This window comes from Canis lupus, chromosome 18 (genome assembly GCF_011100685.1).
Source record: "Canis lupus familiaris isolate Mischka breed German Shepherd chromosome 18, alternate assembly UU_Cfam_GSD_1.0, whole genome shotgun sequence".
Taxonomy (NCBI): Eukaryota; Metazoa; Chordata; class Mammalia; order Carnivora; family Canidae; genus Canis; species Canis lupus.
The window spans coordinates 24,711,789-24,736,209 of record NC_049239.1 but is presented as its reverse complement, the minus strand read 5'-3'; the positions used below and the strand labels follow the sequence as shown (position 1 = coordinate 24,736,209).

The following is a 24,421-nucleotide window of genomic DNA, read 5'->3' as shown; positions in this document are numbered from 1 at the left end:
CTATTGGTTGCAAAAGCCTTGAAAGGCTAGGGTACAGACCGGATTTTATTACATAGGTAATTGGGAGCTATAAAAGTTTTTGAACCATGTAATAACCAAGGCTTCATGTTTTAGGAAGATAGTCCTAGGAATAGTTTTCAAGGAGACCAATTAAGAGACTCTTCACAGATCTAATAAGGACTAGACAGTGGTGATGAAAATAGAAAGTAAAGGTACCAGAGAAATCTGAGACTATTATATTGGACTTTTTGTAATTTGTGTATTTTGTTTGTTATTTGTGTATTTCATGATTTTGTCCTATTGTATATTCAGAGCATTTTATTACAACGAGAACTTTGCACTCAGCCTAAGAACTGTTTTATATTTTTCTGAGGACCTATATGTGTTAACCTTCAGATTTTCTCATTGATACTACACTTTTTGAAATGAATGTATATTGTTTCCAGAATTCACAGGAACAAATAATATCTCCCTACATAGAAGGTCTAAGGTCCGACTTGATTCCAGCAGGATATAGAATACCTAATTAATTTTTTCCTGCTAAAGGAAGTTGAATATTTTAGGTTATTGAAATAATCTTTACACATTATTTTATTTTTATTTATTTGTTGAGAGAGAGAACACATGTGAGCCAAAGTACGGGGGCGGGGGGTGGGTGGGTGGGGTGGTGGGAGGGAAAAAGAGAATCTTAAGCAGGCTCCATGCCCAGTGCAGCCTAACGCAGGGCTGCATCTTAGGACCCTGAGATCATGACCTGAGCCAGATTGAGTTGGATGCTTCACAGACTGAGCCACCCAAGCACCCCACTGAAATAATCTTTAGATACAGAAGATGAAGAGCTCGTGTAGAGAGCAACTTTAAAGCAGCTATCATGAAATCAAGAATAGAAGCCTATGACAACCTTACCTAAATAGTTTGTGAAATGAAATAGTAAATCCTTATTTTGTTATCATATATGTTTACCATTTGGTATCCACTGTTGATCATGCTGTTCATTCTGAATGGAGTTCCTTCATTTTGTCTTTGTGTTTTGTTTTATTTTTAAATTTCTCAGTATCATGTCCATTTTTCTTTTTTTTTTTTTTTTAATTTTTATTTATTTATGATAGTCACAGAGAGAGAGAGAGAGGCAGAGACACAGGCAGAGGGAGAAGCAGGCTCCATGCTCCGGGAGCCCGACGTGGGACTCGATCCCTGGTCTCCAGGATCGCGCCCTGGGCCAAAGGCAGGCGCCAAACTGCTGCACCACCCAGGGATCCCTCATGTCCATTTTTCAAAACTAATTCAAGCTCACCTTCTTTACCAGGGTAACAATTCACGAAACATAACTAAGTTCAGTAACTTATTTTTACTGTCACACAGATTCACATTGTATAATAAATTATTTTGATTTAATATTAATTTATATGGGTACATTTTATATGCCTCACCAACTAGCAGCTCCTCAGGGTAGGGACTTTGTCCACATCTTTGTGGACAAGCAAAGCTTGATAACTTAGCAATCAATCTTTGTTGATTTGTCACTGCAAATGAAAAAAAAAATCAAAGTAGAATCATGAGAGCCCAAAATAAGATCCCAAGTCATAGGTTGCATCAGCAAAATAGTATTTTGTTTCAATAATGGAATTCCATACTTTAGCTCTTCTTTTTCAGTTTTAGTTAGAAAGTCAAGAAGTCTTAGGTTGATTGTCCTTCTTTCAATCAAATAATCTAAAATAAGTCTCACAAAATAGCAGTAGTTATTTAATTTAAAAAATGTCAGGTGCTAGGATGAGGTTTTTATAGCCTTACATATACTATTAAGTTAATAAACTAGGAAAATATGCCACCTTACTATCAGTTCATTCTGGCTTTAGATTACCTGCATTCAGAATAACAGTTAACAATAAAAAATACTATGTAAAGTAACAGAGAGCCTGCTAGTGTTCAGAAAATAGTATTCCTAAAATTCTGTATTACAGTCTAAATATATAGAATATATAGAATCTACATATCCAGTACAGAAGTTTTCAGTTTCTCCAACATGATATATTTTGTTAAAACTTATTTAACCAGGGATCCCTGGGTGGCGCAGCGGTTTGGCGCCTGCCTTTGGCCCAGGGCGCGATCCTGGAGACCCGGGATCGAATCCCACGTCGGGCTCCCGGTGCATGGAGCCTGCTTCTCCCTCTGCCTGTGTCTCTGCCTCTCTCTCTCTCTCTGTGACTATCATAAATAAATAAAAATTTAAAAAAAAAAATAAATAAAACTTATTTAACCAAACTAGTATAGTTTTAATTCCAGCCTTGGAAATAATCAGGTAAACCAGATAAATGGCCAGATAAATGGTTAATCTCAGAATGTTTACTTGGAAATCTATTAAAAATAAATAATAAAATTTTTTTGTCTCATTGAGTCATGATATTTCCGAACTTAAAAAAAATTAAACAAAACCTGAGAGGGCTCCTGGGTGTCTCAGTCAGTCAAACATCTACCTTTGGCTCAGAGGGCGACTCAGAGGTGACTCCCAGTGGGAGTCAGCTTATCCCCCACCCTCTGCCCTTCCCCAGCTCACGTGCATGCATGCACTTTCTCTCTCTCAAGCAAATAAAATCTTAAAAAATAAACTGAGAGAATGTCTACTGCAGTTTCTTAATTTTACAGGGAAGATTGAGGATGAAATCATGTGAGTTCCCTCTCCCCTTCCTCTTTACTTGCTGTTCTTCCTTCCTGTTCTCACTCCTTTCTTTTCTTCTTTAAACATAAAAGAACAACGTCGGTATTCTAAGATCAGTGTTGAATGTTTGGGGAAGAACAGCCCTCAGCTTGAGAAATTCATATTCCATGTCTGTAGAGTAGTCGTGTGTTTGGAGGCATACAACTGTGTAGTTACAAAGCCGAGCTTATAATTGAAGTCTCTTCACTCCTATCAGAGAAAGCATCCTCCTTCTTACATGTGTTGACAGATAATGGAGAAAGGACATACCACGTGTTCTACCAGAATTGTTGATAAATAGACCTGGGCGATGATTAGTAGCCACATAATCATGACCATTTCCAAAAGAACAAATTATTTTTTGTCTGGTAACCAAAGACTCTTATTCTGCTTATGATCTCCAAAGCAAGAGAGCTGCCGTGGATCTAGTCTCTATCTAGCTACTTTTCATTATTAAAAAATAAAGGAGTATAGTACATGTATAGTATACATACGCATGTGTATATGGTGTCTAACTGTACTCATCCTCCACCCCAAAATGCTACGTAATGGATAGATTATGCGGGCAGACATACATCCTTTTCCACATGTATTAAGTAAGAAGCTCTGGTATGCAATACTGTCAAACTATTCAACTATAGTGTAGACTTTAATCCAGAATAAATATCCTCATCAAAAACATTCATATTAACACTATGCAGTACAGTGATGGGTTTGTTGTTAATGGCTCTTTATTTGTGGGAGGTATAGACATCTGAAGTGTTGTCACTGTCCATTTATCATCTTTGTGTGAACAAAGATAACATTTTTAACAATACCATACTTTCTTGATGTGGTCACCTTTAATAATAGAAACCAAAAGCAACATTTCCCAATGTATTCATCATAATTCTACCAGGAAGCAGATGTGCAGTCTTATTTTTCTCTTAATCATGTATTTATTTATTGCATTACATCTTTCAGTTGTGGATATTTTCCTGTAGAGGGAAATTCCAACCTTCCTGGAATAATAATTCCCCAAGTTTTATATGTTTTTTTTTAAGCCGATGAAGTGAATAGATATGAAAATACATTCTCCCTTCTTATATGTATTGGTCTTTTGATTGTAGCTCTATGTAGGTAGAGCTTGATTGCTTATAACTCTTCCTGAGGATATTTCTGTGATGGCATAAAAACAAACCTAGGGAATTTTTAGGGGAAACAATCATATCCCTACTAAAATATAAACAAATGGATCTCCAACAATAGTATCAGCTTCATAGAAAAGTTTACTACTGGGGCCTGGCTGGCCCAGTCTGTTAGGCACGTGCCTTCGGCTCAGGTCGTGGTCCTGGGTCCTAGCCCCACCTAGGGCTCCCTGCTCAGCCAGGAGCCTGCTCCTCCCTCTCCCTCTACTGCTCCCCTACTCATGCTTACTCTTCTGTGTGTATGTACTTTCTATAATAAAATCTTAAAAAAAGTCTGCTATCATCTAAATGTGAAAACTTACATTAATTTAAACTCTTATTATTCTAGCTCTTTTATTTCTTTTATTCAAGTCGACTGAATTTTTTTGTGTGTCCTTTAGAGCATCTCTACCTTTGACTGTCCTCCATATTTCCAGAGACTCTTGGTCCTATTTGTCCGTGTATCCAGCCTAGATCTCTACATCAGGCATTTTAAACAAAACAAAATCAGCCTATTGTAACATCTCTTATGCTGCTGCTTTGATGTAGTTGATGTAGTTTCCTGCACAGTGACACAGAATTTGGTTAGTGCTCCATGATCTCCACAGTGGTTTATACCTGCCTGTATCAGGTGAGGGGCAGCAGGGAACTGCCTACGTGACTGTCTGCCCGGGTCTCAGAGAAGCATTGACTAGGGGCCTGCGGGCGATGGGAGACTGAGCTCAGCAGGCCTGGCTCTCTAGTCACCATCATTACTGTTTTCAGCATGTGCTGTTTTCGGTACTGACCGATGCCAAGAATAATTGGCTTTTGCCACATGCATAAAGCTGTTGCTGTTTATGTGTGTCCTGTTCTTATTGTTTCTCTTACCCACTGAGGTCTCGCTCTCCGACATACTTCTGGTTCACCAGCCACCCTCGGTAGATATTTCTCTCGGGCCAATTCATATGTGTTGATTTCAGGACATTTTCTCATCCAACTTTTGAAAATTTGGTGATTTCTACTCAACGTTCACAGCACCTGTGCACCATTATTCAAACAATGGTATAATCAGTTGCTTTGGTCATAATCTGTTATATCCTCTTGTATAAAACCTCATTCTCCTGTTTTCTTATCTACAGATCATTCTGGCCTTCTACATATTTAATACAAATGTGTAAAATTAACCAGGGGTTTTTAATATTTTGTGTTCTTTACTAAACTTCTTAACCTCTTTTATTTCTATTACCACCATCCAATGAATAGCCTGAATTTTGCACAATAGTCATCTCTAATCCAATGCAGAACATATGTTTTGGGCTTAGTCGACATGGGTTCCTGTTCTGACTCTGCCACTTTATTGGCTTATAGCTTTTGGATGCCTTATTATATCTCTCTTAGTGTCTACATCTATAAAATGGGATAATAAGAATATTTAATAGATTACTGTGGGGATTAAATAAACCAGTGAGCTAGCTCACAGTGTAGGATAGTGTCTGTTCCCTGTGTAAATGTTAGCTGCTATTATTATCACTTTCCTCTGCTCTCTGTTTCCACTTAGTTCATCAAGTTTTCTTAAAATTTCCCTCCTTTCCATTCTCACTGCCAACACCATGATTCAAACCTTCATGATCTTTTGCCTGAATTATTTTAATAGTCTCCTAACTCATATTCCTTTTCTCATTTAATCATAAGCCCTAACAAATTTAGGATGTTGCATTCCAAACCTTTATCTAGGTTAGGAACAATATATTTGACAGGATCAAGGTCTTATAGAAAAATATAAAATTTAAGCAAAACTAAAACATTAAGTATTATATGTATATGTATATATATATGTGTGTGTGTGTGTGTGTATGGGTATGTCTGTGTAGGTGTATGCAATGTTGTATTAGATAAAAGCAAAAGCATCCTCATTCTAACCAATTTAGATACTCATGGTTATTAAATCTGTTTGGTGCTATTTTCTTGGCACCTTTTCCTGTTGATTAAAAATTCCTGAAGCAAATATGCTTGGGTATGTATTTATATAATTTTATGTTATGGAAAACATAAGAACTTGTGAACCAGTTTGTATCATTTTTTTAAGAACTTGTGAACCAGTTTGTATTTTTCCTTGATGTATATCCATATATCTCTATATATCTCTATTTTTTTCTACCACATATTCTCTTCATGATTTGCAATTCCTACACACATTTGTTCCTATTTTATATGAGAGGGATCAGGAACAGTTAAGCCTCTTCCTTTGTCAAAAGAAAATGACCTGAAGTGGACTTAAAATGTTGTGAGTTTTTAGATGTTGATGTACATATGCATCAGGTTACTGAAAATCCACAAGTAATGAAACCATTCTGGGTAAGACATGATTTTCTCCTGCCAGTGTGATCCCCTCATTATCAACCATGCTCAGATGCCACTGCTGTCATCCCATTCTTGCCCTAAGTGATAGCAGAATCCAGTCTAAATGCTTTCGGCTGTAATCTCACTGTGCAGCTTAGATCATGCTGATCTTAGCCACATAAAACTGTGATATAACCTCTCTATGTCATATCTTATGTGTCTCTTGAAATTTTACTCTAAAATTCCAGCTTAAATGACCTCCCTACTATGAAATTTTTATTGATTCCGCTCCATTTCCCTCCCATCTCAATCAGGATATGATTTTTAACTATTTCACTTATACTTTATTTCTTTTATAGCACTTACATTTTGCTTAAAATTCAGCTGTTTGTATACATTTTTAAATTACATTGTTATCTTTTTGAGTAAAGGACTAGATTTTATTGGCCAGCTATAAAAGAAATACAATAGGGTTGAATGTTATATAGTTTCTATATTCTAAAGTAGTATATAAAATGTATTATACAGAGTTTATGTGCCACATCAGGGGCTGACATTCAGTCTCTCAACAGCATGAAACACTGAAAGTTTCCCTCTGCATTGGATCAAGTCACTGTTTTTTCACTTCAGAACAGATGAAGTAATTGGCTAATGTTTAGAGGCTGTGTGTTGAATGAAAAAAAAATCCATGGATCTTTAAACATGAAAATCAAATACAGCTTGGCTAGATGCTCAGACTATGAGAAATGAAAATGACTAAGGGCATTTTATTTTTTTTCTTGAATTTATCTTTTAAAAGCTAAATGGCTCAAAAAGTCTATATTCTTGGTTTTCATGAAATATGGTTGCCCATATTCATAAGGGTTTAGATAGATGGATGGATAGATAGATAGATAGATAGATAGATAGATAGATAGATAGAGGTTAGGGTAAAAATATACTAGTTTTGGTTATATTAAACTTGAACATTTCTGTCAAAGGAGATATGGAGTGAAAACACAGCCTAGGAATTGGAGAAAATAATTACAAATCACATATCTGAAAAGGGTTAATATTCAGAATATATAAAGGACTTCTATAACTCAATAACAACCAGACAATATAACGTGATTGAAAGAAAGGGCAAGAAGCTCGAATAGACATTCTCTTATCTCCACAGAAAAGAAATGGTTAACAAGCACATGTAAAGATGCTTAACATCACTGATCATTAGAGAAATTCAAATCAAAACTTCAATAAGATGTCACTTCACACACTCATTAGGATGGCTGCAATCCAAACAACAACAATAAAAATAGCAAGTGTTGGTGAGGATGTGGAGAAACTGGAACCTTGTGCATTGTTGATAGAAATGTAAAATGATTCATGAAGCATCTTAGGATAATCGTATGGAGTTTCCATAAAAATTTTTGAAAATATAATTACAACATAATCCAGCAATCCCACTTCTGGGTATATGTCCAGAAGACTTGAAAACAGGATATCAAAGAGATATTTGCACGTCCATGTTCATTGCAGCATTATTTATAATAGTCAAGAGGTGGAAACAACCCGATTGTACATCAATGAATAAATGGCCAAACCAAATGTGGTATCATGTATATATAGTGAAAGACTATTCAGCCTTTATAAATAGGGACATCCTGCTACATACTATAACATGGATAAAGCTTGAGAACATTATGCTAAAGTAAAATAATCTAGTCACAAAAAGATAAATTTTGTATAGTTCCACTTAAATAAGGTATCTGAAGTAATCAAACTGAAAGAAATACAAAGTGGAATGATGGTTTCCAGGACTTGGAAGAGGGTTTAAATGGGGACTTGTTCAATGGGTATATAGAGGTTCAGTTGGATAGGATGAAAAATTTCTGGAGCTTCTTGCACAACAAGTGAATATGCATTTGATACTGAATTATATACCTAAAAATGGCTAAGATGTAAATTTCACGTTACATTTGTTTTACCAAAATTAAAAATTATTTTTTTAAATACTGGTTTAAATAACTACTTAAAATCTAAGATAATTGGCATTATGTGATGTAGTGGCTTAGTTCAAGTTATCATTCAAAAAAATCTTTGATATGGAAACATTATTAACGGAGCAGACTTCTCCTTGGATAGACCTGTACTGGTAATCCATACTGTACTACTGAAAGACTACATGGCCTAAATGAAGTACTAGTTTAACTGCTCTGAGTATCAATTTTATCACAACCTATTTTGGGTTAAAAATAATGTCTATCTGTAGGAGCTGGAAATGAAATATGTTGGGTTTAGCACATAATGAGCATTTTACAAAGTTGGTTATTATTGTTATTGATTGTTCCATTTTAAAAATAAATATTAAGACTTCTTTGTTGGAACAGGCATCTATGACTTAATTCAATTTATATTTGGAAGATAGGAATTACTTTTCGTTAGTATTTTTGAAAGGGCATTCCAACACGAAATGCTTGATTATTTACTTGAATCAGAATTGAAACACTTGGCTAGTTGAAGACCATTCTGAGAATGAGGAGAAGGGCACCTCTGGATGATTGAAGCTGGATTTCTGAATTGATTCTTTCAGAAATAAGGGGCTGCTTTGCCCATTTTCCATGAATTCACATTTTTCATAGTAAGTTGCCTTGGATCAGATAAACTGTAAGTAACATCTCTCAATTTTTTCTTATTACGTTAAAAAAGAGCAGCCTTAATCTTTCTCAGTCTCTTTGTATCCTTTCTGTTGGACACTTGATTCTTTCTTATTTACCATTTAGACTTTCAGTCTTTATAGCCTTTATTGTTGTTGTTTTTTTAAAATTCTATTTCTTACTTTTCAACTATTACAAATACTCATGATTTTTTAAAATTTAGTTTTATTTTACTGTTTGCTCTCTCATGAGCACTGTGTTCTTCACAAGAATTGTCTTACTGAGTTATTACTCTACTACGTGGTGAGTGATACTATTTTCTACTTTTCACAGGTGAGGGGAGGTGAGGCACAGAGTTTAAATAACTTGTAGTTCCCTCCGACTAACAGGTGAAGACGGGATATGGACCCAGGCAGTTTATTTCCTGAGTTGAGGCTCTCAAATACGCAAATACTAAAGTTCTTGGAGAGGCACTGTCTTTTAATTTCTTCTTTGTTCACTCTATATTTTAATGTTTGCACATTTCTTTTGGGAGTTTCCCCCTTCCCTTCAAATGTAAATTACCATTTAGAATATACTGCTTTTCCCTCTCCTCTCCCTCACTTTTCATACCACATCCCTGTCCTTTCCAGGCCATTAGCTCACCGCTGGGGATGTCCCCAGCCTCTAAACCTCTGCCCTGTGACATTCCACAGTCGAATCAGTTCCTTTACTTCTGTCTTCCAAGGAATCTGAACATTTTAAATGTTATTTTCCTTTCAGTCAGTTCCAAGATGATGTTTGCCTCTAAGTGTATTTCCTCTCGGCTACTGGAACCTTCTGTTCTGCAGATTGCTCCTTGGTGCATTTGGAGAGAAGTTGCCAAGTTTCTTTTTTGTGCATCTGCTTGTTTTTCAGTTCCTGGAAACTTGACAGAGCTTCCACTATTTTTCCACATTCTTCTTCCGTAAGTTTTGCCTCACCCTCCTAATACACCTCTGCCACATTGTTTTCACTCCACCCCAGTTCACGTCAGATTATCTTGTTGTTCCAAATGTTTAAATGTACCTGAACCTTCCACTGTCATTTCCAAGAGTAGTATTTTAATCAACTATGAAATGCCGTTCTGTAAAACAAACGGCTACATATTCTGGAAACTTAAGCCACTAAGTTTTGTTCTTATTTTTTACCTCATCTACTTCATCTGCTTCTTTCATTCCTTTTTTTTTTTTTTTTAACAGTAATACTTTTAGGGAAATTGCTCTAGTGACTCCCCAGAAACTCATGATGATGTGGCTTTACACAATAATTGCTGTTGTGAGAACTCTAAATGTTTATTGGTGCTGTGTTTGAGGACATGAATCCCATCAGAAATAGAGTGCAGTGGAAGGATCACAGGACATGGAGTCAGAAGAGGCCCGTCTCTGTTGTTGTTGGTTCCTCTTGTCAACCTGACTTTGGCTTCTCAGTAACTTCTCTGATTCTCAGCTTAGCATTTGTAAACTGGAGTTTTAATAATAATACCTAACTTCGAAGGTGAAGTTTAGATGAGATAAGAAGCACACATGTGTATTAAAAATTGGAAATTGCTACCCAGCAGGTACAGATGATTGATTCTTAAAGTGCAGAGATGGAAGTTTGTCAAGTGCATAAAAATTTTTAATGAAAACAAACGGAGGACGCCCTGGGTGGCTCAGGGGTTAAGTGTATGACTTCAGCTCAGGGCGTGACCCCGGGGTCCCGGGATCGAGTCCCACGTCGGGCTCCCTGCATGGAGCCTGCTTCTCCCTCTGCCTGTGTCTCTGCCTCTCTCTCTGTGTGTCTCTCATGAATAAATAAAAAATAAAATCTTAAAAAAATAAACAAATGGAAAATATGACTAGATCAGTATAAGAATTTGACTTGATTCAGTTCTATTGAACATCAGGAGTTTTCTCAAAATGGTGAAATCTGTACCTTGGGTTTTATTTAATAAAAGAAGATTTCTAGGTACCACTGTGAATATTGGAGTGTGAAGTGGTGGGTGGGTACCATACTCGTTTTGCTGACCTGGAGAACATAATCCAAAAATAATACCTGTGTGGGTAGTTCACAGTTTCTTCCTGTGATGGGATGGGTATTCCAGTATGATTCACAGGGAAGACACAGATGGCCGCCACGGACATGCAGCAACATGTGTTATTATGGATGAAGCTCCACCTGGGAATTCTTTGCTTCCTTCTGTGGGGAGCCATCTCACTCCCACAAGGGTGGTGATTTCAAGGTTTTATATCTACCCACATGTCTAATTATATAAGTGATTCATTTACGGTTTAATCTTTAAAAAGACTGTATTGCAAACCAACATTTAGAATCACTGGAAGCAATATTGAAAGGACTTAACCCATTTTATTCCTTTCTGGAAACTGCTGAACTACTTTACATTTCAAGTCATTAATGAATATGAACACACTGTGGAAGATAAAGCTAAATTTTTGAGTCCTTTTGAGACTCGAGCTTGAATTGTTAGTATGCTTCTAACATTTCTTTGTTCTGTTGATTGTGTTTTCTAGAATCCTGGCAACATCTGTGGTCAGGTTGCTTGTATCTTACACATACAGACTGATACAAGCTCTTTCCCAGGACAGTGCCTTGTTCATTATCAGACAAACAGATTTATCCCTTGCATGTTTATACTTCCCTTCCTAATCTGAAGGCTGCTTTTTTTTTCTTATCGCAGTTGTTCTCCATGAACCACTCCTCCTGGTACTGGCTAAGTAATAATGTTTTTCCTCCAGATTATTCATATCTTTTATCTGTAGATAGCTTCTCTGCCCATCAACTTGTTGCTCAGCCAAACTTAGTGCTTGTTTAGTACTTTAAGCTTGCATCAAAAATTCTTTTCCTCTGCATCTTAATCATTTTTCCATCATGTCTCTGAACTCCTTCCAACTTCTCTGCACCTTTTGGATAATGAGGTGCCTGAGTCTGAGCACCAGGTGCAGCCGCACCAGTCCTGTCTAGGAGGGTCCCATTGCCTCCAGTGCTGCTAGAATGCCTTCTGATTCCCCGAGGTACTCATTAGAGAGACCGTGCCTGTCTCTACAGGCAGAGTCAGCACGCTTCATCTCCCCCATTCTCCTTGCAACTCCCTTCTGGCTCATCCTTTTTCCAGGGTGAAATCTCAATTTCTCTCTTTCATTTTTTTGCTCTTTAGCTCTCACTATATAATTCTTTAGCTCTCTGTTGTTCTTATTGTTTTTATTTTACTCATCCTGCTGGACTCATGGTCTAATTTGTGTGTTTATTTCCCTCCTTCTCTCTTTTTCTTGATCTAACCTAACATCTTCCCAGTTCCACAATTTCATACTTGGTGCTAATAGCAGTCTCTGCCACTGCTTATCTCTTAACCATATCAACTTCCTTTACTCCTCCATGGCAAAGAATACACTTACTCCTTCACATTTATCTAATGTCTTACCTTTTTTCATTTCTGTTGTTGCCTTGTTTGTTTTGGGGGATCAAATTGATCAGTGGTTTGGGATTCTGTTAAGCATTAAACTTGAAAACTTAATTTTATCATAGTGGTTCAGGGAGTAGAGCTATAAATTATTTTCAATACTAGTCTTTGCAACTTAATAAAATGGCATTCAGCTCAGGTTTTTATCCATAAATTATATATTTTGGGGAAAGATATGATAGGTGTGATATCTCTGGAATAGTTTACACTGTAAATTATGGTTTGTGTTTCTTAAACACTGGTTAGTCTTTCTTTCTCTCTTTCTTCCTTTACTCCATTTGTTCCTGCCTTTTTTCCTTCTTCCCTCCAGTCACATGATCATTACTGACATCCTGCCGTCTGCAGGCTGGTGTGAGGGATGGAACGCAGCCCCTGAATTCTAGATTCTGCTCTAACGGTGATTACTGTGTAGCTACATCAGATCGCTCACACTCTGTCACTTATGTCCTCATACATAACAAGAATTGGGTTCAAAAATATGATGGCTGAGAATAAGGTATTTTATTCACAGCTTATAGGAATAGTGAGAGATAAATCCCCAAGAAGTTTTGGATCATTGAGGAGGATGTTGAAAACTTGAAAAGCTGTGCATCAAAGAGTGAAAGTCTTCTCATTGCCTGCCCGATCAAATTTGTCAAAACACCTTCAGAGCATGAGTATGATTTGTATATGAATGGAGAAGTGAAGTGAGGGAGGTGGAAAGCGAGCTAGCAAATGTTGTAATAGTCCAGGAACTAGACAGAGAATAGAGTCCATAAAGATTGGAGCATGGAGGAAATTTGAGTGTGGTGCCATGAGTTTGGGAGCTAACTTTAAAATGAGTAGCTGGTCCAAATTGCTTGTATTGAGTTTTACCACTTGGGGTGTTTTCATGGTTAATCTAGACTCTGAACCCCCTTCTGCACCCTGCTGGTGTGGAATATTTGGAGATGGCCATCTGGAAACTGATCGGGACAGTCCCCTCAGTTGATTTATATACTTATAACTGGTTAAGAAGATTTTGAGGTCAAAGAGCAGTCACTGTCCAAATAAGGTAGCTTTAGGGACTAGTGTGAGTACGAATAGAAGGGATAGCCAGAGGGGGTTAATGGAGACCAGGATCCCTCAGGAAATATCCAGTGGCTGCCCGCCGGGGTGGCCCAGTCGGCTAAATGCTGGCTTCAGCTCAGGTCATGATCTCAGGGTCCTGGGATGGAGCCACAGCTCAGGCTTCCCTGCTCAGCAGAGCATCTGCCCCTCCCCCTGCTCATTCTCTCTCTCAGAAATAAATATCTAAAATAAAGCATTCATATCTGAAAAGATGGTATACCTCAAGGTCAAGTTTCTCCTCATTCTCAGACTGCTCCTTAGATAGACCTGTACTGATAATCCATACTGTACTACTGAAAGACTATATGGTATATTAATTATGCACAAAGTTTGGGGCAAGGATCAAAAGGTGGAGGGAAGACACAAAAACTATACCAACTTGCTGACTTGTTCATAGAAGCATCTTCTTTAGGAACTTAGTCTCACTTGGGGAAATAAAATTTTTCTGTTAATATTTTGAAATCATTCATCCTTCATTCAAGTCATTTTCACTTAAACTACATCAGTATTTTAACATCAACATTGTTACCTTGCTTGACATTAACATTATTTACTGTCATATCTTTAGTAGTGACTTTATATATACCTCTAAGGAAATAAGAATAAATCTTTTCTTTCTTTAAGGATTTTATTTATTTATTCATGACAGAGAGAGAGAGAGAGAGAGAGAGAGAGGCAGAGACACAGTCAGAGGGAGAAGCAGACTCCCTGCGGGGAGCCCAATGCAGGACTTGATCCCAGATCCCGTGATCAGGATCTAAGCCAAAGGCAGGTGCTCAACCACTGAGCCATCCAGGCATCCCAAGAATCAATCTTTATTCTTATAAAGGAACAGAATCAAAACTTGTATTTTTTTTTAACTGAATAAAAGGGTACATTTGTGTTAGGGATAGTGAGATTTTCTATATGTTAACCTGGCATTTATTCCTAAAGCAGGTCTGGTTCTCTGCACAGTGACTTACTGTGTTTATCTTTATAAAGAGTAAACTATTATGCAAACTCACTTGCATTTGGGAACTGTGGTGCTAAGTGTTAGCAGCATCACTATTCCAAACAAAATGTGTTAGAATCATTACTTTATGTGATAGGTTTCCTGTGGGAATTTCCATGAACGGTTTGAGTTCATGAATGGCTGTTGAGTTTAATAAGATATTCATGTAGTGTAACTTTTTTTTAAAGATTTTATTTATTTATTTATTTATTTATTTATTTATTTATTTATTTATTTAATTTTTTAAATTGGAGTTCAATTTGCCAACATATAGCATAACACCCAGTGCTCATCTGCCAAGTGTCCCCCTCAGTGCCTGTCACCCAGTCACCCCAACCCTCCGCCCACCTCCCCTTCCACCACCCCTTGTTCATTTCCCAGAGTTAGGAGTCTCTCATGGTTTGTCACCCTCACTGATATTTTCACTCATTTTCTCTCCTTTCCCTTTATTCTCTTTCATTAATTTTTATATTCCCCAAATGAATGAGACTATATAATGTTTGTCCTTTTCCGATTGACTTACTTCACTCAGCATCATACCCTCCAGGTCCCTCCACATCGAAGCAAATACTGGGTATTTGTCGTTTCCAATGGCTGAGGAATATCCCACTGTATACATAGACCACAGCTTCTCTATCCCTCATCTTTCAATGGACACTGAGGCTCCTCCCACAGTTTGGCTATTGTGGACATAGCTGCTATAAACATCGGGGTCCAGATGTCCCGGCATTTCACTGCACCTGTATCTTTGGGGTAAATCCCCAGCAGTGCAATTGCTGGGTCGGAGGGCAGGTCTATTTTTAACTCTTTGAGGAACCTCCACACAGTTTTCCAGAGTGGCTGCACCAGTTCACATTCCCACCAACAGTGCAGACGGTTCCCCTTTCTCCACATCCTCTCCAACACTTGTTGTTTCCTGCCTTGTTAATTTTCTCCATTCTCACTGTGTGAGGTGGGATCTCATTGTGGTTTGGATTTGTATTTTCCTGATGGCCTGTGATGCGGAGCATTTTCTCATGTGCTTGTTGGCCATGTCTAGGTCTTCCTCTGTGACGTTTCTGTTCATGTGTTTTGCCCATTTCATGATTGGATTGTTTGTTTCTTGGCTTAATAAGTTCTTTATAGATCTTGGATACTAGCCCTTTATCTGATCTGTCATTTGCAAATATCTTCTCCCATTCTCTAGGTTGTCTTTTAGTTTTGCTGACTGTTTCTTTTGCTGTGCAGAAGCTTCTTGATTTTATTTATTTATTCATGAGAGACACTGAGAGAGGCAGAGACATATGCAAAAGGAGAAGAAAGCCCCCTGTGGGGGCCCCGTATGGGACCCAATCCCAAGACCCCAGGATCAGGACCTGAACCAAAGGCAGACACTCAACTGACTGACCCGGGTGTCCCTGTAACTTTTTTTTTTTTTTTTTTTTTAACTATCTCTTATGCTAGTGATTTTCTTGGGTTACATGTTGGTCTTTTTTAATAAAGAAATGTCAATTGCTTAACTTACGGCTTGCTATCTTTTTATACATATTCTTTATACTAAATGGATATGGATGACATATAGGCAGTAACTTTCGGGGGGGATGTAAACAATACAAGGGGATGGGGTTTGATTCTAAATTGGTAAGTATCTTAAAATTAGAATGTCATCAAGATCCTAAGTCTTAAAGAAGGTTTGTTTTTCTCAAGAGGCAATTTTGGAACTTTACCTTCTTAAAAATACCCTTATTCCTTCATTCAATCTAGCTCTAGCATTCTATGAAATGCATGAAAATTGAAGGCTTTTTTATTGTTGTGCCCAAGATTGCAAATCCGAGAAACCACCAAGGAGCCGACACCGATGCAAACACACGAGGGTTTATTTACAAGCTCGAGCTTGGGTCCAAGTGTGTCCGACACAACGGAGCAGGAACTTGGACCCCAGGTGGGTTTCAGCTTAGTTTTAAGGACTCCTCTAGGGGACCTCCAGAAGGGGTGGAGCAATTCCTCAAGTTCTGTTTACATTTTGATATGGGGCCTTCAAGGGCATTGAGCTCTGTTCTCATTCTAATAGGGGCTTCCTGCCCTTGGCTTGGGCTCTGTTCTTATTCTAATAGGGGGCTTCCTGCCCTTGGCTTGGGCTCTGTTTTTATTCTAATATGGGGCTTTCTAGGACATTTAGCTGTAAGCTGTTTTATTCCTGTAACTGAAGTAAGGTAAAGTTCAGCTCTTGTTCACAGGGGCCTGGGATGGCTGTACTTGTGCTAACGCTGAACTTAAAGTGGAATGGCCTTAATTTTCTTGGCCCCCACAATCTTAATTATTTATCTTATGGCATAACATGAAATAGAAGTATATTAATACCTTATTTTGTCTGTGTGTAGCATTTCTAAGCATATATATATATATATATATATATATATATATATTTTCTAAGCTATCAGCAATAGATGATGAAAACAACTGAACTTGAGAAGAAAGATTAAAATAACTGAACAAATCCAGATAAATTTGGACTTAAAAGCACATCAGGTAAAATAAAGGGAACTGCATAAATGTGATAAGTCATATTGTTCACTCATTATTTTCAACAGCTCAACATGAAATTGTTCATTAAGGCGCCTTCATTTTAATGAGAAATCAAGGACTGTTCATTGTCTTATGATAGGTTTGAAGATCAGCCCAGTAATTATTAGGCTCTTTATTAATTTGCATTCTATTAAAGATCTAACCTGCATTAGAAATAAGTAGAAGTAAGCAGATATCCGGGGCGCTGGGGTGGCCCAGTTGGCTAAGTGCTGCCTTCAGCTCAGGTCATGATCTCAGAGTCCTGGAATGGAGCCACCGCTCAGGCCTCCCTCCTCAGCGGGGCATCTGCCCCTCCCCCTGCTCATTCTCTCTCTCAGAAATAAATATCTAAAATAAAGCATTCATATCTGATATACCTCAAAGGTAAACAAGCTATAATTATTTTATTATACTCTTTCAAATAATAGTTGTTTCACAGTCACTAATTATACAAATGAATCATTCACGAGATGTCCTAATTAATATCATCAATAGGGGCTGCTCACCAGTTTGCCCATAACTAAAGATTAGTGTATTCTTGCATGTTACTCCCTTGTTGAAAATACATTAAGTTTCAGTTAGACTAAATGTTATTAGGGGTTTAGTATGTATCCATGGAAAAAAAATAACTAATTGACCCATTAGGGAGATTAAAACTAAGAACGCAGCCTCATAAGCACTAACTCTAATGGACAAGTTAACCAGCCGCCTAGTGATGTAGTCACAGTAAGAAGCATAGTTTGTTAATTATCATTATTTCTTAGCAATGTATTTTTTAAATTATAAAACAAAATAAAAGTATTTATATCATGCTAGAGTGTTTAGTGGTGAAGTATACTGATAATATCTTCATCTCACTTTGAAAAACATTTAAAAAATCAGATAGATTGGCAGGATGGATAGATACGCATTAAAGCAAGTAAAGAAAAATGTTGCTTATAGAATCCAGGTGTCAGGATATAGATGTCTGTTGTACACTTTTTATGTATATTTGACAATTTTTATAACTAAAAAAAATTTGCAGAATAAAAAGGGATATTACATTATTTTAAAGCAATCAATGTGATAAAACATAAAGGGAGATGCCAATAAGAACATAATTCCTTATGAGTAGAAAGACAAACTGCCATATTTTAAAATGAGATGTGTATTTTTAAGTACATCTAAACCTTAGTTAAATTCCCTTTAGGTCATGTTTTTTTTTTTTTTTTTTTTTTTTTTTTTTGAAAAGAAGTTTTACCTTTTCTGTAGATTATGTGTTCAAACCTAATTATTTTTTATGGTTGTCTATTATTTAGAGCTAACCTAAAGTTATCACCTTCTGTTGTATTTTCATCAATGGGCTTATTCAGTTTTAATGGTTCTCTCTGGTCCATTTACAAAGTGCACTTTATGCCTCCTTTCTAGTTCCCTATAAACAAGGAAACAGTCTACTGCGGTATTTCAAGTCACTGCTACAGCGACCATTACTTCATTTGCAGTAAAAAGTACGAATAAACTGAGCAAGTGCACTTCGTCCCTGGCCATTTCCAAAGTGTTAATAAGTAAAAGTCTGGCCAGCCTTGCGGGAGAGGGAGCCCCAGGCCCCTCACATGGGGATACCTGTGAGGTTGGATGGGCTATCAGGAGAGGACCTCGCTGCCCTGCCCCCCTGCCTTCAGGTCTGTTCCACCTTTCTAAAATGAAGTATTCAAGGTGTCTCATTAAGTGGCCAATGTCACCAGCCACTATTGCTTTAGTTCATGTATGTCCTAGACAGTCCTAAGAAACCGGGGCACAGGGAGAGAAAACGGGCCTTAGAAGCTTAGAAATGCTTTGAGATCGATAACGTCTGAGCATCTGTGGGTTCAGCGGGGCGGGGGGTTGCAGCTTAGAGCCCGCGGCAGGGAGGAGCAATAGGCACTGTGGGCTGGACGGAGGTGATGCCCGCAGGGGAGCCCCCCCCCCCCCGGGCGGAGGTGATGCCCGCAGAGGAGGCCCCCATGGGCGGAGGTGATGCCCGCAGAGGAGGCCCCCATGGGCGGAGGTGATGCCCGCAGAGGAGGCCCCCATGGGCGGAGGTGATGCCCGCAGAGGAGGCCCCCATGGGTGGAGGTGATGCCCGCAGAGGAGGCCCCCATGGGCGAGGTGATGCCCGCAGAGGAGGCCCCCATGGGCGAGGTGATGCCCACAGAGGAGGCCCCCATGGGCGAGGTGATGGTGATGCCTGCAGGGGAGGCCCCCGCAGGGGAGGCCCCCCCCCCGGCGTAGGTGATGCCGGCAGAGGAGACGGTCCCACATGCTGGCTTACCCCGGAGCTAGTCTTCGGGGACCTGTGTGGGTACCGCCTGCCATACTCCATGGAAATGATCAGTTCAGAAGGACCTTGGATTACAGATGGTGTTTGGTCTCTGCCATCTAACTTTACTGCTGTTTTTCACTGAGACAAATACAGGGTAAACTCCCGAGGATGCCTTGGGTCCGAGCCACGCGCTCGGTGCTAGGCTCGGGGTACCCACGACAGCTCCCTCCCTCCCCGGGACCAGCAGCCCTGGCTTTCCCGGCTCTGCTCCTGCTCCATCTGCACGACTGCAGGCGACTTTGCTTTGCCCGAGAACCAGAGCGAAAGACTGACCAGGCCAGGCCTTTCTCCTATTTATTAGTTTCAGAGAAAAATACAATCGGCTGTATGGGCTACAAGCCACTGGTGGTGTTCTCATGGTGATCGTTTTGGTGTTTGTTTTCTAAACCACATTTTTTTTTTATGGAGATTATTTTGATAATGAGATTATCAATACATATTTGAAGGCATTGCAATGCTGTCTAGGGTAATCAGTGCCCTTCCGTTATTAAATTGTTTCTAATTATATGCTGGTAGCGTTGTGTAGTTTTGCTGTTTCTCAACAGTTCCACTGTTTTCAACAGTTCCTAATTTTCTTTCACTATAAGATACAATTAACCTTTTAAGCACTTACTCTGCAGGAGGTAATTTTCATCCTTGCCAACTTGTCATCTCCACAAACCCAACATAGGCTTATGTTGTCCTCTTAGTATAGACTATTCCTTTTTGGTCAAGAACAGCTTGTCTTTGGCTGCCAAATCATTTATTTTTTTTTATCTGATCAACTTTATTTGCATATATTGATACTCTTTTTACTTGCTTATGGATAAGAGTGATCCTTTCGTTTTCTTTTTAAAGATTTATTTATTTATTTATTTATTTATTTATTTATTTATTTATTTATTTATGATAGACAGAGAGAGAGAGAGAGAGAGGGGCAGAGACACAGGAGGAGGGAGAAGCAGGCTCCATGCTGGGAGCCTGACGTGGGACTTGATCCCAGGACTCCAGGATTACACCCTGGGCCAAAGGCAGGCGCTAAACCGCTGAGCCACCTAGGGATCCCCAAGAGTGATCCTTTTGTATACAGCTTTGACTTAACCAAAAAATCAGTAGGAAGTCAATTCAGTTGTTACTTATTTGTACATTTCAGCAGAATTTGTCCAACAGATAGTTGAAATGATCAAAACCTGAGATCAAAAAGCACTCTGGATAAGCAAATATTTTTCTACAAGCAAGTATAGGTGCACAATAAAACATAAAAACAAAGCAAGGAAGGGATTAAATGATAATGATGACAAGTGGTTAATTAATCAGAGGGAAACAGAAAATTGTATAGTGATGATATTTTTCTATATTTTGTTATCAGGACATAGCATACATATGATAATGAACATTTGATATAATTAGAAGTAAAGAAAAGCACTCAGGGCACCATATTTGTAAGGGGTTTTCTTTTCAAATGGTTTTGTGGTATTTTTCATTATTTTGACCAAAGTAAGTTCAGAAACTTTTCATTCTTTTTTGGGGAGGACCTAAAATCTGTAAATTTATAATATGAATTAAAATTATTTAACATTCTTTAGGAAAAGTCTAAGATAAAAACTTAAGATGCCCTAGAACCTTCAATTCAATACAATAAATTGAATATAGAATATTAATGCAAAAAGCATTATGCGAGATGCTTTGAGAAGGTAGAATAGTATCCAGACCAACTCCAATAACTGAATTAAAAATTACATGCCTGTATGATCATCACATATACACACAAATCCACCATGAAGCTCAATTTTAAATGATATTGAGATATCATCTTATCTGATTATTGACTTTTGATGAGGAACTATATGCTTTTTGGAATTGATTTTGAAAAGAATCTATTATAACGTTCATTAAGAACATCACACTGTTTTTGTTTGTGTGTTGGCTTCGTTTTGTTTTGTTTTGTTTTGTTTTAACTGGGGATTGGAAAGGAGTTCCAGGAATTTTTAATATATACATAAACATAGGAAAGTTTACCTGGTTTTATTGAAGATTTCCAAAATAAGGAAAAGAGCCAGACTCCACAGGACCAAAAGAAGGAGTGAGAAAGTCAATAAACTTCATAGATGACAATTTCTTTCCTCTACTCAATTTTTACACAGGATTTCTGTGGCAATTTCTTTTTTATGTAGCTTTACTTGCCTTTGGTCTCAGGAATATCAGATCATCTCTCTAACTCCATAGGTGTGTGTGTGTGTGTGTGTGTGTGTGTGTATTTCTTTGTTGCAGGTAACCGTGCTATTTAAACATTTATATTGCTTAGCATTTGAAGAAAGCTTCAAATATTAAACTTGTATGTTATGACTGGTTTAGATTATTTTTAAAACCTTAGGAACATTTTTTGAAATGTTACTTTGTTTATACCACCTTCACAATGAAAGGAATTCACAGGAAACACAAAATAACATCATTACTGCAGAGGAAAGTCAGTGTGAAGAAAGTCAGCTTTGGACTCTTTCCAGAAGGGATTAATTGTGGTGCTACAATGAGGACATTGTTAGACCAGGCTTCTCCCTACCTAGTGAACTCAGACATAAACTCAGAAAACAGCAATATAGGAAAAGTTCCAATGACCATAATCTTCTGGCTATAAATCTAGCAAAAGCTGGAAAGTGTGGAATAGAGTGAAGGAGCTATCACAGCGGAGCTTGAAGATTTAAGTGGTGAACTGATTAGTCTATTGCATGCACAACTCCTTCTTCAGGCATGATTTGGTGGGTGATCCTATTTGCTGTGATACTTTTTTTTTTTTTAAGATTTCTTTCTTTCTTTCTTTCTTTCTTTCTTTCTTTCTTTCTTTCTTTCTTTCTTTCTTTCTTTCTTTCTTTCTTTCTTTCGTTCTTTCTTTCGCAGGGAGAGAAAGAGGGAGAGAGTGAGCATGCACGAGAGCACAGGCAGGGGGAGCCTAGGCAGAGGGAGAGAAGGAAGAGACTTCCTGGGGACCGGGGGGTGGGGGTGGGGGTGGGGGGGGGTGGGGGGGGGTGGACACAAGGCCTGGGGTCACGACCTGAGACAAGGGCAGATGCTTAACTGACTGAGCCACCCAAGCGCCCGGGTACATTTTTTAAAAAAATTTTTTAGAAAAGCACTTACAAGTTTCCAGAGTGTTTCAGTTCATGATATGTTAGCAACTCAATGATATTTTTAAGGCACCACCAGGCCACAAACAAAAACCAAGAATTCTGTTCATTAGTTGCAGCCAAATAACTTATTAGTTAAGGCCAAACAAGTTAGTACGTTATTTATGTCCTGTTCAACTACACTGAAAGAAAGAATATAATCAATATTTTCATTGCATTCATGAACAAGCACAGTTACTTCCTGAGTGTGTGTGTGTGTGTGTGCGTTGGCGCGCGCACCTGGTTCTGGGCAGCTGGGCCCCCTGGACACGGCGCCGCCTCCTCACCTGCTCCACGGGCGGCCCGCAGCCGCTTACGTTTTGTCCGCGCCTCCTGGGGGCTCGGGATCCAGGCTGGGACGTCCCCTCCCGGCCACCCAGTGAGCGGCGCCAGGTCGCAGCCCGACACGTGCAGGTGCGGGTCCGCCCTGAGGTGGCCGCCTGCCCCACGGCGCCCAGGTGTGCGGGGGTTCGGGGGGCTGTAGGGCCGCGGCTGCCTGGCGCGCACCTGCCCCACGGCGCCCAGGTGTGCGGGGGTGTCAGGGGGGCTGTAGGGCCGCGGCTGCCCGGCCTGCACCTCAGGACTCCCTCCCACCTCTGGGCGCGGGGACCAGTCCTTGCCCCGGATCCTAAAATGCAGAAGTCAGGAAGCCTCAGGCACAGAGGGTGGAAAGTAGCGTAAAGCAACTAAAAGCATCTGGTGCCGCGTCCCCTCACCCCGGGCTCCCACCTCCGTAGCCTGCTGGCCCCCCGCCCCGGATGCCCGACGACCCTCACATCACGGCCCGGGCCACCTCTTCCCTGTGCATTTTTAAGAAAATAATGTTATCAGTGTCTCTTCGGCCATTTACAATTTTGATGTGGCAATTTAAGAGTTGGGCTGTTTTTCAGCATTTCTGATGACACTTTTCACTCAGAAGCACTACTTTTTTTTTCTTTGACAATCCATATGAGCCGTATTTTACTGAGAGTTTCCATGTTCTCACGTGTGTGTCTTAACTACACAGAAACCCTGGTGTGCTCTGGGTCAGAGGATCTGAACTAATTTTCCATTTTATCTCATTTTTGCATTTCAGTAACCCAGTTAACTATATAAACATTGTTTCCTTTTAAAAACAAATATCTTACAGAAATGTGTATTTGCCCTCAGCGAGGAACTCTTGGTGGATCTTATCTGGGTCGTTAGAATAAATCGCATATGAGAACTTTTAAACTACATACTTGTTTCCTTCATAATCAACCATGAAAGTAATTAATGAGTGTCCGAACCTGAAGGCTCAGAACAGAAAACTAAGTCAATTTATAATAAAATGAATCCTGAGAGGTAGAAATCAATTTTTAATTGAAAAGAGAAAAATAGAAAATGTAATAGCATAGAGCTCTTACCTCAGGCAGGGCAAGGCTAATGTTGATACTTGTTCCTTGTCACCGAAATTCTTATGACTTTGAAATCAAAGTTTAACTTTTTCCCACCTGTTCATTTCAATGCTAATTTCCTACCACACACTTTGTCAACAAAGTTTCCAAGCCTTTAAAGAATAGATCATCATCTTTTGCTGTGGTAACAAATTGGTTAACAAATTGGTAACAAATTGCTGTGGTAGCAGCAGGGCTCTAGTAGCAGGTGTCATGCGCTTAATTTTTATTCACTGGTTGAAATCATTTACCCTCTACTATGTAATAGGTGTCTGCGGAAGTGAAAACCAGAACTAGCGCTCAGCAGGTTTGTCTGGGACCTTCCGAATTCTCTCAGCAAAGAAAGAGTCCTAAGAATCTAGTGGGAGACAGCAGGGAGTGGGTCATATGGATGAAAGCTTTCTGAAGGTAATGGGAAGGACACGTCACCTATGTTATATGTCCAGGACTGATTCTGATTATTTCAGATCCAACTACATGGGCAGAAAGCAATAAATCGGCTGATACTGTGATGTGCAGTATCTAGGCAAGCAAAACATTAGGAGAAAGAAATAAAACATGTAAAAATAAGGTACTGGAAGAAAAAGAATTTGATTTTTTCCAT

General features: G+C 38.9%; 1 protein-coding gene across 6 annotated transcripts in view; it reads left to right on the top strand.

The window, feature by feature from the left end:
- SEMA3D (semaphorin 3D) overlaps positions 1 to 24,421 on the top strand; it is a 216,972-nt gene that overhangs the window by 19,474 nt on the left and 173,077 nt on the right. The window contains exon 1 of one of the 6 annotated variants that reach the window (XM_038562866.1): positions 16,175 to 16,298. The exons of the other annotated variants lie outside the window; for them this stretch is intronic. The gene's annotated coding sequence lies outside the window, so the exon portion shown is untranslated. Of the gene's footprint in view, positions 1 to 16,174; positions 16,299 to 24,421 lie in introns of those variants that run through there. 6 annotated transcript variants of the gene reach the window in all.